This window comes from Heterodontus francisci, chromosome 27 (genome assembly GCF_036365525.1).
Source record: "Heterodontus francisci isolate sHetFra1 chromosome 27, sHetFra1.hap1, whole genome shotgun sequence".
Lineage (NCBI taxonomy): Eukaryota > Metazoa > Chordata > Chondrichthyes > Heterodontiformes > Heterodontidae > Heterodontus > Heterodontus francisci.
The window spans coordinates 12,374,921-12,393,460 of record NC_090397.1 but is presented as its reverse complement, the minus strand read 5'-3'; positions in this window follow the sequence as shown (position 1 = coordinate 12,393,460).

Sequence of the window (18,540 nt, the reverse complement as noted above, 5' to 3'; positions counted from 1 at the left end):
CACTTAATGCATTTGGTGAACAAAACTCTATCAATCTCAGATTTCAAGTTGACAATTGACCCAACATCAAGTGCCTTTAGTCGAAGAGAGTTCCAGGGGTACAGTAGCATAGTTATGATTTTACTGGACTAGTAATCAAGAGGCTTGGACTGATGATCCACAGATATGAGTTCAAATTCCACCATGGCAGCTGGGAAATTTAAAGTCAGTTAATTAAATGCATAGAGTCATAGCGTCATAACGGCACAGAAAGAGTCCATTCAGCCCATCGAGTCCACACAAGCTCTCTGTAGAGCAATCCAATCAGTCCAATTCCCTTGCTCTATCCCTGTAGCCCTATACAGGACCAATCTCAGGTTATGTGAGACCAGATCTAGGTAAGATGTCAGGGGATGTTTTTTACCCCCAGAGAATAGTGGGCCTCTGGAACAGGCTGTCAGTTTGTGCAGTGGACGCTGTCTCACTGAATTCCTTCAAGCAAGAGTTCGATCTGTTTCTGGTTGGGGTGGAGATAGCCTTTTACAAAAGATAGGTAACATATAGAAGTACCAGGGCCAGACTGATCTCCTGGACTAGTTTTGATCACCTAATTGGAGGTTGGGGCGGGGGTGGCAGTTATTGGAGAGGAATTTCCCAGAGTTTTTCCCCAGTTGTCCTCAGTTTTGATCCATTTTTCTCTCCTCTCTCAGGAGCTCACATGATTGTGGGTGGAGTGGAGAGTGTCTATATTGTGATACATCAAATATCACCATTGTATGGGACAAGCTGGATGAACCAGAGAGTCTTTTCCTTCCTGTCACTGTTTGTATGTTTGTATGACACTTAACAGTCCTCTGAAGTGGCCTAGCAAGCCATCAGACAAAAACCACTGCATTTCTTTCCTGACCTGCTTTGCGGACGCACATTCCCGAGAGAGGTGAATGACGGTCTCTTTCCCACTGTAGCCACCTCGAGGGCAGTGTGCGGAGGTGGTGAGACTCTGGGCATGCGGGAAGGATCTGATGGGGAGGGCCCTTATCACCATCAGCCAAGCTATGTCTTGGTGCTTGTTTGAAAGTTCTGGTGATGAAGCATGCTGCCAAGTGAGTTTGACAGTCTGCTTGGGGAACCATCCGACAGGATCCACCATCTCTTCTCGCATGACCTCCAGTATGTTACATGTGGACCACTTCCTGATGGACTTGTGGTCAAATGTGTTTTGCTGTACAAACTTTTGCACAAGGGACAGGTGGTACAGAATGGTCCAACTGGATGGAGTGTTCCGTGGCAACATGGCCAGACCCATCCTTCATAACACCGGGGACACATGGAACCTCAGCACGTAGTGACACTTGGTGTTTACATATGAACCTTGATGCAGATGCACACAAAGGTGGCAATCCAGACGTAAGCAATGTTGGGTATGTTTTTTACCCCTTTATCTAGAGGTTTGAACATTGTGACCCTGCGGACAAAGTCCATTTTCGATCTCCAGATAAAGCGGAGGAGTCGGGTATGGGCCAAACCTGTGGCACGTAGAGCAACGCCGAGAGGGCCTCGCATCTGATGACCAGGTTCTTACCCACAATGGAAGGGCATGCTGCTCCCACATGCGCAGTTTCTGTTTCACCATGGCTACTCGCTCCTTCCAGTTTTAGGCGCAAGCCCCAGCTCCTCAGAACCATGACCCCATCACCTTTACGTAGTCTGACCTGGCGGTTAAGGAGACAAAGGATTAGTTGGCTCAGCTCCCAAAGAACATGGCCTCCGTCTTGTCGTGGTTAACTTTGGCTCCCGTGGCCAGTTCAAACTGGCCACAGATGCTCATCAGTCTGTGAACCAACAGCAGATCCGATCAGAAGACAGCAACATTCATGTACATGGAGGCTTTGACCTGAGTGCCTCCGCTGCCTGGGATCGTCACCCCTCTCATGCCTACATCCTTCCTGATGGACTCAGCAAAAGGTTTGATACAGCAAACAAACAAGACAGAGGAGAGAGGACAGTCCTGCCTGACTCCAGATTTGATCAAAAATCTTTCCGATTCCCAACCATAGATTGAAACTACCCTACTGATGTTTGTGTAGAGCAGTTTGATCCAGTTGTGGATTCCCTCCCCAAACCCCATTTTGGAGAGCACGTCCATCATGCAGGTGTGTAATATTCTGTCAAAGGCCTTCTCCTGGTCCAAACTGATGAGGCAGTTGTCCACCCCATGTCTTGTATATAGGCAATCATATCCTTGAGTAGCACGAGGCTATCAGAGATCTTCCTGCCAGGTACAGTGCAGGTCTGATTGGGGTGAATCACAAACTCCAGAGCAGACTTGACCCAATTGCCAACGACCTTGGACAGAATTTTGTCATCCACATTAAGCAGTGAGATGGGCCGCCAATTTATAGGCCGCCACTATCTGATTTCCTCCCTCTCCCCCTTCCGCTTGTAGATGAGGATGATGATGCCTTTCCTCATGGAATCTGACGTGCTGCCGGCCTGAAGCATACTCTCGTACACTCCCAGCTGGTCTGGGCTGATCCAGTCCCACAGAGTTGAATACAACCCTATTGGAACAATGGTGAATTTAACTACATGTGAATTTTATCTTAGTCTGCTTTATTTTAAAGGCAGCATACTCCCAGGTCTTTATGTTAAGTGGCTCCTATTCTTCTCATCTTGTGGAAATATCCATTAGGACAGATTAAAGTTGAAAAATTAGGGATTACTACAGTTACAATTGGTGTACATACAAATAAGAACATAGGGACATAGGAGCAGGCGTAGGCCATTCAGCCCATCGAGACTGTTCTGCCATTCAATATGATCATGGCTGATCATCCACTTCAATGCTTTTTTCCCACACTATCCTCATAAACCCTTATGTCATTTGTATTTAATAAATTTGTATTGTATTTTAATAAATTTGCATTTGGTTGCAGGGAATGCCGTTATCAGATAACATCTTGTATATTTTCCAACTGCTCTTACCATTCAGATCATGCTCTGTACTGGGGAATGCAAATTGCAAGCAATGAGAGAGAAAGAATTTGCATTTATTTAACCTCATTTATTTTCTCAGGATGTCCTAAAGCTTTCACAGCCAATGAATTACTTCTGAAGTGTTGTCACTGTTGCTATGGAGACAAGCACAGCAGCCAGTTTCTGCACAGCAGGGATCCGCAAATCCCAATGAGATGGATGAACAGATCATCTGTTTTACTGTGACGTTGATTGAAACATTAGATGTTAGTCAGCACAACTCTCTTCAAATTGTGCCATGGGATCCTTTACATCCACCTGAACAGGCAAACCGAGACTCAAATCTGGAGTCAGACAGGGCTGTCCTCTCTCCCCGGTCTTGTTTGTTTGCTGTATTGAACCCTTTGCTGAGTCTATTAGGAAGGATGCGAGCATAAGAGGGGTGACAATCCCAGGCAGCGGAGGCACTCAGGTCAAAACCTCCCTGTACGTGGATGATGTCGCCATCTTCTGCTCGGATCCGCTGTCCGTGCGCAGACTGATGAGCATCTGCGACCAGTTCGAACTGGCCTCGGGAGCCAAAGTTAACCATGGCAAGAGCGAGGCCATGTTCTTTGGGAACTGGGCTGACCGATCCTTTGTCCCCTTCACCGTCAGGTCAGACTACCTGAAGGTGCTGGGGATATGGTTCGGAAGGGCCGGGGCGTGCACCAAAACCTGGGAGGAGCGAGTAGCCAAGGTACAACAAAAGTTGAGCATATGGGGGCAGCGATCTCTCTCCATTGTGGGTAAGAACCTGGTCATCAGGTGCGAGGCGCTCACGTTGTTGCTGTACGTGGCGCAGGTCTGGCCCATACCATACTCCTGCGCTGGGGCGGTTACCCGAGCCATTTTACGCTTCATCTGGGGATCTAAAATGGACCGGGTCTGGAGGGACACGATGTTCAAACCTCTGGACAAGGGCGGGAAAAATGTACCCAACGTGGCCCTCATCCTGATGACCACCTTCGTGTGCTGCTGCATCAAGCTGTGTGTAGACCTCCAGTACGCAAACTCCAAGTGTCACTACGTGCTGAGGTTCTATCTGTCCCCGGTGTTGCGAAGTATGGACCTGGTCACATTGCCGCGGAACGCTCCATGCAGTTGGGCCGTGCCGTACCACCTATCCTTCGTGGAGCAGTTTCTGTGGAAAAACACCTTTGACCATCGGTCCATCAGGCAGTGGTCTGCACGGAATGTCGTCAAGGCCCTACGGGAAAAGGAGACGGTGGATCCTGTCAGATGGTTCCCCGAGCCGACCGTCAAAGTCATTTGGTGGAATGCCTCATCACCAGAACTCTCAAACAAGCACCAAGACGTAGCTTGGCTGGTGGTGAGAAGGGCCCTCCCCGTCAGATCCTTCATGCACATCCGAAGTCTCGCCCCCTCCGCGCAATGCCCCCGCAGTGGCTGTGGTGGGGAAGAGACGGTCGCCCACCTCCTCCTGGAATGTGTCTTCGCAAAGCAGGTGTGGAAAGAGATGCAGTGGTTTTTGTCGAGGTTCATCCCAAGCAGCTCTGTAACACAGGAGTCTGTGCTCTACGGGCTGTTCCCAGGGACGCACACCGAGATGAACATCAACTGCTGCTGGAGGACTATCAATTCGGTGAAAGATGTCCTTTGGTCTGCCCAAAACTTGCTGGTTTTCCAGCGCAAAGAGTTGTCCACCACCGAATGTTGCAGACTGGCACATTCCAAGGTCCAGGACTACGTGCTGCGGGACGCACTAAAGCTTGGGGCAGCCGCAGCAAAGGCTAAATGGGGAAAGACCACAGTGTAAGGTCCCCCCACCAAGCTGAATGGAGGGGCTGGATCCATGGGAAACCCCTCGAACTGTATCGGGAAAATTTCTGTCTCCTGTATCATGTAAAAATGTATCTGGCAGGACAAATGTGAAATGGAAGGGTTGTGAGGCAACTCATAATTGTACAGAAGCAAACTGATAACCTTTGCACTGTTTGTATTTTTTGACTTGATGCTGTTTTAAATTGTTTGGGAATGTAATTTTTACAGATTTTTATGAATAAAGTATATATTTTTTTTTAAACCGAGACTTAATTTATATCAACGATGTGCAAATGTTCCCTGAAGTAATGTTTGAACTCACAACTGTCTAATTCAGAAGGAAGTGTGCTGGCACTGGGCCAGTGCTGACACTAAAGGTGGGGAGTTATTCTGCGTTTCTACTGAATTCCCTTGCTGCTACAATCTGTAAAAGTCATGATTTTAAGTTGATTGGTTCAAAGTTGATCAAGACATAGGCTAGAATTTTACCAGCCCCTTGGCAACAGGCGGGAAACTCGGCAACATGGCACCAGAAGGCATCGGGGGTGGGCCCAATGTCTTCCCATTGCCATGCCATTTTGTCAGCGGCAGGAAAGCTGGCAGACATGCCACCAGCCAGTAGCCCAAATGAGCCACTTAAGTGGCCAATTAAGTGCCTCTTCCCACCTCTGAAGGCATCTTGCCAGTGGCAGGGGGCCACAGCTACATGGGTTGACCATCTAATGCAACCTGGCGGCCTCCCAGCAGGCGCCAGGCTGGGTAGCCTCCAATTAGGACATTCCATGGACCATGGAAGGATCCCCAGCAGCAATGGCCACCCTGCGGCAACTGCGCCCTCAGTAACCCCTCCCCCACTCCTGATCTCCAGGGCCTGCCTGCTGGTCCTGGCATCCCCAGACATTACTTACCTGTCTTCAAGGATTCTCGTCCATCTATGTGCCCTCATCCTGTAGGCACAACTCCAGCAATGGCCAACACTAACAGTGCTGAGACTGCTGAGCTGCCAGCCCTCTGATTGGGCCAGCAGCTCATGGAGGCGGGCCACTGTGTTTATAGGGACAAGAGCCCCAGTGGGCATTTAATTGGGCACTCAAACCTGGCAACTTTAAAAGAGCGGCAACCAGTGTGTCTGTGAAGGAGTTGGAGGTACTGTATTTTTCATTTATTTGTGGCAGATGTATGAGTTGATTACAAGGTCGAGGCTGATATTGCTGGCTCTCTGAGGTTCACTTGAATGAGTAAAACTCCTGGTAGGGCCACAGCATCAGTGATTTATTCTGTGTAGGGGAGGGGGGCCGTGAGTGCCTGTCCTTGCAGCAGGCAGCAAATAGCTGTCCTCATTACATCTTTGGGACACTGCAGCTATGGGAATTGTCCACTCTGAAGGCAGCTCCTCTCGTGAGGAAGAGGATGCCACAAGGAGGGACAGGAGGACGTGGCCAGGGAAATCAGCAACCTGCTGGTCAACTGCAGCCTGGGAATGGGGGAGGAGCAGAAGGTCACTGAATGCGCCGGGAGAAACCACCTGTAAGGATACGAGTCTACTAAGTAGGCAGAGTCTACCGCCCACGGTTGAGCTTTCTGCAGATGTCGGAGCGCCAGTCCCAAGAGACTGTCACATCTCTGAGGGATGCTGGCAGTGCAGGCCACATCCAACTCTGGGTGGCCATCCAATGCTGGTCGCATTAAAGATCATAGTTGCTCTGAACTTCTACGCATCAGGCTCCTTCCAGGCTTCCACAGGAGACGTGTGCAGAATCTCACAGTCATCAGTGCAGCACTGCATCAAGGTGGTAACTGATGCCATATTCAGGCTTACCAACCAGTTCGTTAAGTTCCAGACGATTCTACTAGTCAGGCCGAGAGTGCCAGAAGTTTCAGCGCCATTGTTGGTTCCCCATTGTCCAAGGTGTGGTTGACTGCACACATGCCGCCATTAGAGCACCTGCAGGTCTGACAGGGGCCTTCATTAATCGAAAGGTGTTTCAATCAATGAATGTGTAACCTATCTGTGACCACTGTAGGAGTATATTGCAGGTGTGTGCTCATTATCCAGGAAGCAGTCGTGATGCATTCATTCTCCAGAATTTCCAAGTGCCAGCACTATACAGCAACCACCCCTCACCCCCCCGAGTGCCTGCAAGGATGGTTACTTGGTGACAGGGATTGCCTGCTGAAGACATGGCTGATGTCACCTTTGAGGAACCACGGAATGAAGCAGAGAAACGGTACCTTACCATCCATGCGACCACCAAGGTCACCATTGAGCAGACCATAGGAGTTCTGGAGATGAGATTTAGGCGCCTGGATCGCTCAGGTGGTGCCCTTCAGTACTCGCCAGCAAGGGTATCTCGCACTGTTGTTGTCTGCTGCGCCTTACATAACCTGGCACTGCAGAGGGGGGAGCCCCTGGAGGCTGAGGACATTGTTCAGCACGAGGTATCCGCAGACGAGCAGGGTGAAGGGATTGAGGAGGAGGAGGGGGCGCAGTTGGAGATTTACAGGAGTTGAGTGCAAGGGAGGCTTGGGAAGCTCTCATACTCAGGCATTTCTCCTGACCCATGCAGAATGCTAGTGACTGTCTTGTCAATCTGAATTCAGGCATTCACATCAGCTGAAAGCGCTAAAACCCTCACCTGCAGGTGCTAATCTCAGCTGCAACAGTCCACCTTTCCCTCAAACATAACATGGCCCAATGTGACACCTCCCCCAAGTTTCCATCTCATGCAGAAGAAAAAGATCGCCTCATACATCATCATTGTCTTGAGACATAAATAAGCCAAGTGAGAAATCTAATAAGCTTTGCGGGCAGTAGAACATAAATTAACATCATTCCAAATTGCACCAGTGAACCCGAAGTGCAGTTAATGCGATTTCTTGAAACATTTGTGAGTGCTCACACGTGTCGACGACCCCTCACTGTCAGCCACGGCAGAGGCAGGTGGCTGCTCAGGATGCCCTGTGGCTTGGGATGGCCTTGGCAGGTGTCCTCTGACTGTCCAAGGCCGTGAGGGCCCCGGCATGTTGAGGTGACCCTGAGCAGTCGCAGGACCGCCCACGGACACCCTGGGATTCTGAGGTGCAAGTGTCACTGGCAGAGGAGATAAGGAGCTGCTGCACGCATCAGGAGCTCCCAGATGCATACTGCTGTTGCTCCTGTGCCCTTGAGAGGCTCAGTTGGGCCTCCCTGCTTACCTCAGAGGGATGAGCAGCTGCTGGATGTCACAGGTGCCTTTCGACAGCTCGCTGAGGCACTGCTCCATGGAGTTCACTTTCTCTGTGAGGCTCTGCAGGGACTGCTGGATTGGGCACTCCACTGCAGCCGCCAATCTGTTAATTGAGGAGGCCAGTTGCTCAGATGACGGGGACTGTGTGGTACTCGTGGCCTGGCTGGAGATCTCCAAAGACCGTGCCAGAGCATGCATCGTTTCTGGTAACTCTGCCAGATCTTCACGCACCTCACGCTGCACCTGCAGCATCTCCTGCTGAATGGATGTCTGCAGAGGCTCAGCATGGGGCTTAGCACTGGCCTGGCATCTCACAGCCTTCCCAGTGTCAGGCTTCAGCCCATACTGCCTCTGGCAGCTGGTCCGGCATTTGTGAGGTGCTGGCACCAGGTTGTGACCACAAATCCGATGAGGCAACCAACTCAACTGAGGTGACTGCCTCTGAGCTGGTGCTTGGTGCGGGGCGAGGATGTGAGGTCCCCTCCTCCTCCTCAGAGGTGGACAGATGTGCTCCGGAGATGCTGCAAGGTCACAGCTGTGTTTCACCTGCAGAGGAAAACAGAAAGATCAGGTGAGAATGACACTCTGGAGTGATGGACATGTTGTAGACTGCAGTGTGGCCACGTGTGTGAGGTTGAACTCACAAAGAACTTTCATTGCTTGAGCCAGCTCCCCCACACCCTGCGTCCCCCCTTACCCCCAACTGTGCCCACACTCTGGGGAACTCACCCTCCTGGCCAGGTATTCCAGCCTCACCATCAGCAACTGAACGGCCTCCATTCTCCCCAGAAAGCAATGCTGCCTCCTCCTCCACACTGGTGAGAAATGCTAGATTTGGCACACCGCCACCGGTCCGTGCCCTCTCCCGGGCTTCACCTGTGCAGACAATCAGTTCAGTTACTTGACTTGATGGAGCACCTGCTCATCCCTTGTGCTGCATGCTGCCTCTAGGACCATTGCCATTCAAGTGCACAGTTGGCACACTTCTAGTCCATAGTGTGGCTCAGATGTGCCCACATATGGCCCAGGGCAGGGCTGCAGCCATTCAATCCAGATGGATGGCTTCCACTTTGCAGCATCAACACCTGGTTACTCACCCATATGAGTACAAAGCAATGAGGACTGAGACATGCCCCTTACCCTGGCAGAGCAGAGAAGGTCGTTGGCCTGCTTATGTCATTGTATCCATGCCCTCCTGACTACACCCCGGCTGCTGACCTCCTCCGCAACATCCATCCAGGCCTTCTAAGTGACCTGGGGAAGCCTCTTCCTTCTGTCTGCTGGGAATAGGAACTCCCGCCTTGCCTCAGCCGCCTGGAGGAGGACATGTAGGGAGTCATTGGTGAACCTTGCGGCTGTGCAGTTGGCTCTCCTTGCCATTGCCCCAAATGTGTTCTGGTCCTGCAAGGTCCCAGGTAGCTTTAGGGATAATGATGGTGGGTCACAGAACAGCTCCTGTTCCCCTCAGCCTGGTATCGAAGTGACAGAAGAGCTCCTGTTCCCCTCAGCCTGGTATCTCAGTGACAGGACAGTTCCTGTTCCCCTCAGCCTGGTATCTAAGTGACAGGACAGTTCCTGTTCCCCTCAGCCTGGTATCTAAGTGACAGGACAGTTCCTGTGCCCCTCAGCCTGGTATCTAAGTGACAGAAGAGCTCCTGTTCCCCTCAGCCTGGTATCTCAGTGACAGGACAGTTCCTGTTCCCCTCAGCCTGGTATCTAAGTGACAGGACAGTTCCTGTTCCCCTCAGCCTGGTATCTAAGTGACAGAACAGTTCCTGTGCCCCTCAGCCTGGTATCTAAGTGACAGGACAGTTCCTGTTCCCCTCAGCCTGGTATCTAAGTGACAGGACAGTTCCTGTTCCCCTCAGCCTGGTATCTAAGTGACAGAACAGTTCCTGTGCACCTCAGCCTGGTATCTAAGTGACAGGACAGCTCCCGTTCCCCTCAGCCTGGTATCTAAGTGACAGGACAGCTCCTGTTCCTCTCAGCCTGGTATCTCAGTGACAGGACAGTTCCTGTTCCCCTCAGCCTGGTATCTAAGTGACAGGACGGCTCCTGTTCCCCACAGCCTGGTATCTAAGTGACAGGATAGCTCCTGTTCCTCTCAGCCTGGTATCTAAGTGACAGGACAGCTCCTGTTCCCCTCAGCCTGGTATCTAAGTGACAGGACAGCTCCTGTTCCCCTCAGCCTGGTATCTAAGTGACAGGACAGCTCCTGTTCCTCTCAGCCTGGTATCTAAGTGACAGGACAGCTCCTGTTCCTCTCAGCCTGGTATCTAAGTGACAGGACAGCTCCTGTTCCCTTCAGCCTGGTATCTAAGTGAGAGGACAGTTCCTGTTCCTCTCAGCCTGGTATCTAAGTGACAGGACAGTTCCTGTTCCCCACAGCCTGGTATCTAAGTGACAGGACGGCTCCTGTTCCCCTCAGCCTGATATCTAAGTGACAGGACAGCTCCTGTTCCCCTCAGTTTGGTATCTAAGTGACAGGACGACTCCTGTTCCCCTCAGCCTGGTATCTAAGTGACAGGACAGTTCCTGTTCCCCACAGCCTGGTATCTAAGTGACAGGACAGTTCCTGTTCCTCTCAGCCTGGTATCTAAGTGACAGGACGGCTCCTGTTCCCCTCAGCCTGGTATCTAAGTGACAGGACGGCTCCTGTTCCTCTCAGCCTGGTATCTAAGTGACAGGACAGCTCCTGTTCCTCTCAGCCTGGTATCTAAGTGACAGGACAGCTCCTGTTCCCCTCAGCCTGGTATCTAAGTGACAGGATGGCTCCTGTTTCTCTCAGTCTGGTATCTAAGTGACAGGACAGCTCCTGTTCCTCTCAGCCTGGTATCTAAGTGACAGGACAGCTCCTGTTTCCCTCAGCCTGGTATCTGTCTGCTATTGTACTCTTGCTACTCCCGCCATCCTTTGAGAAGCATGCAGCTTTCTCAGAGCCACCAAAGTGCTGATGGCTCTTTTCAGTGACTTTCAGCACCTTCTTCCAGCTCTTGTTCCGCCTTTTCTGTTCAAAGCTCGGCCGGTGAGACCCTAACTGGTCACTTAGCGCTCGATCGGGGCGGAAATTGAGCGCGGAGCGCCTTCGGCACCTACTTCTGCCACCCAGACCGCGGCTCCACCGGACATGAAGAATTCCGGCCATTAACTCTGTTTCTCACTCCATAAATGCTGCCAGACCTGCTGGTATTTCCAGCAGTTTCTGTTTTTAATCCAGCTTACACACTCTCGAACAGACTTTTGATTTTGGGGAATCACAGCAAATCTCAATAAAATGTAGCAACAATACTCCTATTGAGATATTCAATACAGAAATAAATATATAGCCCAGGAGATCCAAGGTTTCAGACCACAGCTTCATACAGTGTGAATTCACCATCAGCTGGCTCTGAGTATATCCTTCCTCACAGACTCTCACTCTGCACCAATCTGGAGTTATACTGTGGCTCTGCATTGCTTTCTGGTCAGGCTAGGTGGAGCTTCTCACATTCTCATACACGTGGCACACTGACCAGTGTACCAAATGGCCATTGGATTTTCAATTCCTGTAAAGTGCCGACAGGACAGTCAGCTCCTTGCTAACCCCTAAACAGTGATATACAGAGATATAGGTTGCTGAGGGCAGTAAGGATGGACATTATGGAGGCTTGGGTCACAATCTTCCATTAGTTATGGGGGTGACGCCGGAGGATTGGAGGATTACAAATGTTACATCCCTGTTCAAAAATGGGGAGAGGGATAAACTTGGCAACTACAGGCTAGTCAGCCTAATGTTGGTGATAGGGAATCTTTTAGAGACATTAATCCACAACAAAATTAATTGCTTTTTGCAAAAAATATGGGTTGATACGACAGCACAGATTTTTTAAAGGCAAATCGTGTTTCACTAACTTGATTGAGCTCTTTGCTAAAGTAACAAAGGGGGTTGATGAGGGTAGTGTAGTCAAAGTTGTGTATATGAATGTTCAAAAAACATTTGAAAAGTGCCACATAATAGACTTGTCAGGCCCATGGGATTAAAGGGGATGTGAATGCTTGGATGCAAAATTGGCTAAAGGACAGAAAGCAGAGAGTAGCAGTGAATAGTGGTTTTTCGGACTGAGGAAAGTATACTGGGGTGTCCCCTAGGGGTCAGTATTGGGACCAATGTTTCCTCCACGTTCTGTGGGCGTGCAGCCTTGCAGCAATCAGGAATGATTCACTTTATAGGAAGAATGAGAAGAGGCAATATAAACTAATTGGTACAATTTTAAAAGGAGTGCAGGAACAGAGAGATCTACGGGTGCATGTACATAAATCTTTTATGGTAGTAGGACAAGTTGAAAAGGTTGTTTAGTGAGCATACAGGATCCTGGATTTTATAAATAGAGTACACAAATACTGAAGTTATGCTAAAGCTTTATAAAACACTGGTGGAGTGTTGTGTCCAATTCCGGACACCATACTTTAGGAAGGATGTCAAGGTCTTAGAGAGAGTCCAGAGGAGATTTACCAGGAAGAGCCCAGGGATGAGGGACTTCAGTTATGTAGAGAGATTAGACAACCTAGTTTTGTTTTTCTTAAGCAGAGAAGGTTAAGGGGAGATCTCACAGAAGCATTCAAAATCATGAAGAGTTTTGATAGAGTAAATAAAGAAAAGCAGTTTCCAGTGCCAGAAGGACATAAATTTAAGGTGATTGGCAAAAATAAACAAAGGCAACATGAGGAAAAAAATTTATGAGGTGAGTTATGATGATCTGGAATCCACTGCCGAAAAGGGCAGTGGAAGCAGATTTAATAAGAACTTTCAAAAGGGAATTGGATAAAGAATTCAAGGGGGAAAAAATGATTGCCTGCGAGGAATGAGAGCAAGAGAGTGGAGATAATTGGAGAGCTCTTTCCAAGAGCCAGCACAGCCCAATGGGCTGAATGGCCTCTCCTTCTGTGCTGTATCGTTCTGTGATTCTATTCTATGATAAATATATATGTACACACGCTGTGTATACACACATATATATGTGTTGACCTCTGAAGAAGGAATTTTCCTCCACACAAGATCAGGGGGCAGGTTGTTCAACCTTGCCCGTCTAAGAGCGAAGTCCAAAGTACGGAAAGTCCTCATCAGAGAACTCCTCTTTGCTGACGATGCTGCTTTAACATCTCACACTGAAGAATGCCTGCAGAGTCTCATCGACAGGTTTGCGTCTGCCTGCAATGAATTTGGCCTAACCATCAGCCTCAAGAAAACGAACATCATGGGGCAGGATGTCAGAAATGCTCCATCCATCAATATTGGCGACCACGCTCTGGAAGTGGTTCAAGAGTTCACCTACCTAGGCTCAACTATCACCAGTAACCTGTCTCTAGATGCAGAAATCAACAAGCGCATGGGTAAGGCTTCCACTGCTATGTTCAGACTGGCCAAGAGAGTGTGGGAAAATGGCGCACTGACACGGAACACAAAAGTCCGAGTGTATCAGGCCTGTGTCCTCAGTACCTTGCTCTACGGCAGCGAGGCCTGGACAACGTATGCCAGCCAAGAGCGACGTCTCAATTCATTCCATCTTCGCTGCCTTCGGAGAATACTTGGCATCAGGTGGCAGGACTATATCTCCAACACAGAAGTCCTTGAAGCGGCCAACATCCCCAGCTTATACACACTACTGAGTCAGCGGCGCTTGAGATGGCTTGGCCATGTGAGCCGCATGGAAGATGGCAGGATCCCCAAAGACACATTGTACAGCGAGCTCGCCACTGGTATCAGACCCACCGGCCGTCCATGTCTCCGTTATAAAGACGTCTGCAAACGCGACATGAAATCGTGTGACATTGATCACAAGTCGTGGGAGTCAGTTGCCAGCATTCGCCAGAGCTGGCGGGCAGCCATAAAGACAGGGCTAAATTGTGGCGAGTCGAAGAGACTTAGTAGTTGGCAGGAAAAAAGACAGAGGCGCAAGGGGAGAGCCAACTGTGCAACAGCCCCAACAAACAAATTTCTCTGCAGCACCTGTGGAAGAGCCTGTCACTCCAGAATTGGCCTTTATAGCCACTCCAGGCGCTGCTTCACAAACCACTGACCACCTCCAGGCGCGTATCCATTGTCTCTCGAGATAAGGAGGCCCAAAAGAAAGAAAGAAAGATGTGTTGAGATGTTAATATTATTCTTCATGTACAATATTTTCAATGCAAAATTGTTTAATAATTATCAAGTTACAGACTAACAGGAAACTTTGATTTACTCTGTACATGCATGAACCTATTTTTTCTCTTCGTCGAACAAACACAGCTCTCTGTTGTGCACAATGTTTACTTTACCTGAGGGCATCCTCCAACACTGTGGTTAGTACAACAAAACATGAGCCAACACATGCCTTACCGCAACAGAATGAACACTATTGTTCACACAATGCTGTATTTCCTTTGCCTTGTAGCCAATTCCATTCTCTGAGGCTTCTCCCAAATCTGTTTTCCTTATTAAGTGGACAAATGAGTCATCCGTCCTCAGACCTCTTCCTGTGCTGCGAGCAGTCACACACTGTGTTCTAGGAAATATTATATGGTGTCAGCTGTGGCTGTGTTTGATGTTAAACCAAAGCCCTACCTGCCTTTTCAGGTGGATATAAAAGATCCCATGTCACTATTTGAAAAGCACAGGAGTTCTCCACGGTGTCCTGGCCAATATTTACCCTTTAACCAGCATCACAAAAAACAGATTATCTGGTCATTATTACATTTGCTGTTTGTGGGAGCTTGCTGTGCACAAATTGGCTGCCCTGTTTCCGACGTTACAACAGTGACCACACTTCAAAAGTACTTCATTGGCTGTAAAGTGTTTTGGAACATCTTGAGGTTGTGAAAGGCGCTATAGAAATGCAAATTCTATCGTTAATAATACACATTTTTGGAAATCAAGGGAAAAACACAAAAAAGATCGGCTTTTTAAAAGATCCATGCATACAGTTTGGTTTACACAGTGATAAAAGCCATTCATAAACTGTAGTCTTTATGACAAAAGGAGATTTCATCCTGTCTCAAGTAAGGAAACTAATTTCTGTGTTATATATTTTCAGTGTAGGAACTGCCTGTCTGGGATCAGCATGACTTCATTGTGTTGGGAGAACAACTGTATTAAAATCTGACATATGACTGGTGCAGTTAATCATGAAATTTGTAAACGAATGTGGAAAATTAATATAAAATCTTTAAAGATCAGTCTTTAGTGGAATGGAACAAACAGTATACGTTGGGCTTGACCTTAAACCTCACCATAAGGTTTTACATAAACTTTTGCACACACTGTGCTGAATTTTATAAGCCCGTCGCAGGTCCCGGTGGCAGGACCAGATGAGGGTGGCATTGTCACACGTCCCATGTGCGACCAGCCGACCGTGATCATGTGACGGCCGGCCCATTTGAATGCAGGGGACGTGGGGCCTATCCCATTGCAAAGGGGGTGGCAAGGGGCTGAGGAAACAGCACATCATGTCAGATGCATGGCTGCATCTCCAAGACTTTCGACAATAACCTGCATGAGAAAACATAAATCTTTAGGGGTTCTTTTGCATGGATCTACCCATGCCAACCATGCGTGTTGTGGTTCTCTAGAAGGACAATGCTGGGCACATTAACACAATTCCTCCTCACTCTCTAGGGTGGACATTTCAGTCTCTCTGTCTGCTATGGCACAGCTGCCTGGGATCACACTAATTCCAGGGTCTCCTCCCCTGCCAGGGTCAGTTCTTGGATGTCTGGAATCCACCTCCAGTCTTCGCCCTTTCCCTAGTGTTGTGGGCTGTTTTCTCCTGCAAACAGAAAGAGAGACACTGATAGTCTTCCCATGGTGACCCCTACACATCCCTCGAGAACAGACGTGAGGAGGAGGTGTTCAGGAGACTCCATCAGGGGCCAAACGGCTGCCACCAGAATAAGTGCCCTGACGGTCTCCGCCTGCTGGTCTCTCTGTGTAAGGGAACATCTGGCGGTGATGCCAGAGGCAATGCGCAGTCATGCACAGATGATGGAGGAGTTCATTCGTGCCATGAGTGTTGCCATGTATCAGGCGAATGAGCACATGGCTTCCTCCATTGAGAAATTGGTGACCCGCAAAGTGAGCCAGATCCCACTAATACACACAGACCTGTACACCACCACCTTGGCCATGAGCTCACTGCAGCAGTGGCAAGGTGAGAGAGGACGAGATGCTCGGTGTCTTCTCCAGCTCCTCATCCTTCTATGTTCAGCAGGGAGGTGCAAGTGAGCCTTGAAAGTGAGGAGGAGAGGCTGACCCCGACAGCTGGGGGCTCCCCTCAGGACGCTCTGAGTGTGGACAGTGGCTCCTCAGCCCCTCTGCCAATGAGCCCAGCTCTAGTAGCTGCGAGGACTGAGGAGGCTCCTGCACCTGTGCAGGAAACCCTCAGTCAGCCAGGGCCCTCCAGGCCTTAGGCAGCCAGAGGATGGCCGCCAAAGTCATCCCAGGCCACGTGTCAGTACATTCAGCCTGCTTTCACCTCAGCTGCCAGTGCAGGGGTAGCACTTCATTGAAGCTCATGGAAACGTGAAGAAGAGCATCTCAATGCACGGGGTTTCAAGGGTGTCTGCAACTTGGACTTATTATTGGGTATTGTGACCATTTAAATAAATGAAGTCACTTTCATTGTTGAGAATCTCTCATGCTTTCCCTGCTGCCCTGTCAGATGCCAGTGCAGGGCAGGCCTTCTCAGCTTTGTGCATGCACCTGGTGAGCCTGGGCACAAGGAGCAAGAGTGCAATAGGAAAGAGGCGACACATGGAATACAGTGAGGTGAGTATTTATTGAATTCACTTGGAACGGGCATCACGGTGACAGAAACTGGGTATGTATGAGATTGTCCCGAGCCTCTATTGCACATCTCTCAATGGCCCTCAGCTCCAGTACAAAGGCTTCATCATCCCACGGTGCCTGCTCGGCATCTTCCTCCACATCCTCCTTGTCGGATGAGGACTGGTGGTCAATCATGTCCTCTTGATGCAAGGCCTCCCCCTCTGCTGTGCTAGATTGTGCAGAGCACCATGAGAGGCAAGACCCTCGCTGGGGCATATTGCAGGGCTCCACCTGATTGATCCAGGCACCAGAACCTCATCTTCAGCAGCCCAGTGGTCTGCTCAATGGTTGCTCGGGTGGACTCGTGGCAGGTGTTGTACCTCTCCTCTGCTGCAGTGCGTGAGTTCCTCACAGGCATCCGTAGCCATGTCTTCAATGGGTAGCCCTTTTCCCCGAGAATCCATCCCTGAAAAAATTTCTCCTCATCGCTGTCTTAAATGGGAGATGCTTTATTTTTAAGCTGTGCCCCCTAGATTTAGTCTCTCCCACAAGAAAAAACATCCTTTCAACGTCCGCCCTCTCAAGTCCCCTCAGGATCTTCTATGTTTCAATAAGATCACCTCTCATCCTTCTAAACTCCAATGAATACAGAACCAACCTGTCCAACCTTTCTGCATAAGATAACCTTCCCATCCCAGGAATCAGTCGGGTGAAACTTCTCTGAGCTGCTCCCACACATGTCCCCAGTGGCTCCCTGGAAAGAGCCAAAGGTGTAGAAGTTGAGTGCCATGGTGATCTTCAGACCCACGGGCATTGGTTGTCCACCAAAGCCCATGGGTCGCGGCTCATACTGCAGCATGGTGCGTAAGTCGGTGACGGCCTCCCTGGATGAGCCGCAGTCTTCGCTGACATGAGTCCAGTACACTCTCTAGCATGGATAGACCATTCTTGGCAGGGCCAGCTTCTGTGGCTCCCCTATTTGATCTTCACCAGCTTGCCCAGCTGCCGCCTGGCCCTGCCTTCCTCTGAGTCTCTGCTGTGGATCACAGGGATCTACAAGGGCTGGGTGCATGAGACTCTGCCAGCTGGTCACTCCCCTTTGTGCACTATCCCTGGAGACAGGACTTTGGAACTTTCCCCTTGCCACTCCCTTCTGAACACAGGCTAAAGAAAGACTTGCATTTATACAGCACCGTTTGCAACCACTGGACATCCCAAAGCCCTTTACAGCCAAGAAATACTTTTGAAGTGTAGTCACTGTAGTTGGAATGTTGTTGTGACCAGATCATTTGTTTTAGCGATGTTGGTTGAGGAATAAATATTGGCCAGGACACTGAGAAGAACACCAACTGCTCTTCGTCAAAATAGTGCATGGGATCTTTTACATCCACAGGGGAGGGTAGACAGGACCTCAGTTTAATGTCGCATCTGAAAGACAGCACCCCTGACAGTACAGCACTCCAGACTTGAACCCACAACCTCCGACTAAGAGGTAAGAGTCTGCCCAACTGAGCTACAGCTGACAAAGGAGTAGATAGCAACAGCACCAACAGCTGATAACTAAAAAGGTGTAAGTGGTGGTTACGATCTGAAACTGTTGAACTTGACGTTCAGTTCGGAAGGCTGTAAAGTGTCCCATCAAAAGATGAGGTGCTGTGCCTGGAACACTGCAGAAGGCCGAGGAGAGTGAGGTCAGAGTCAGAATTGGAGTTGAGGGGAGGGAGTGAGAATTAAAATGGCAAATGACCAGAAGCT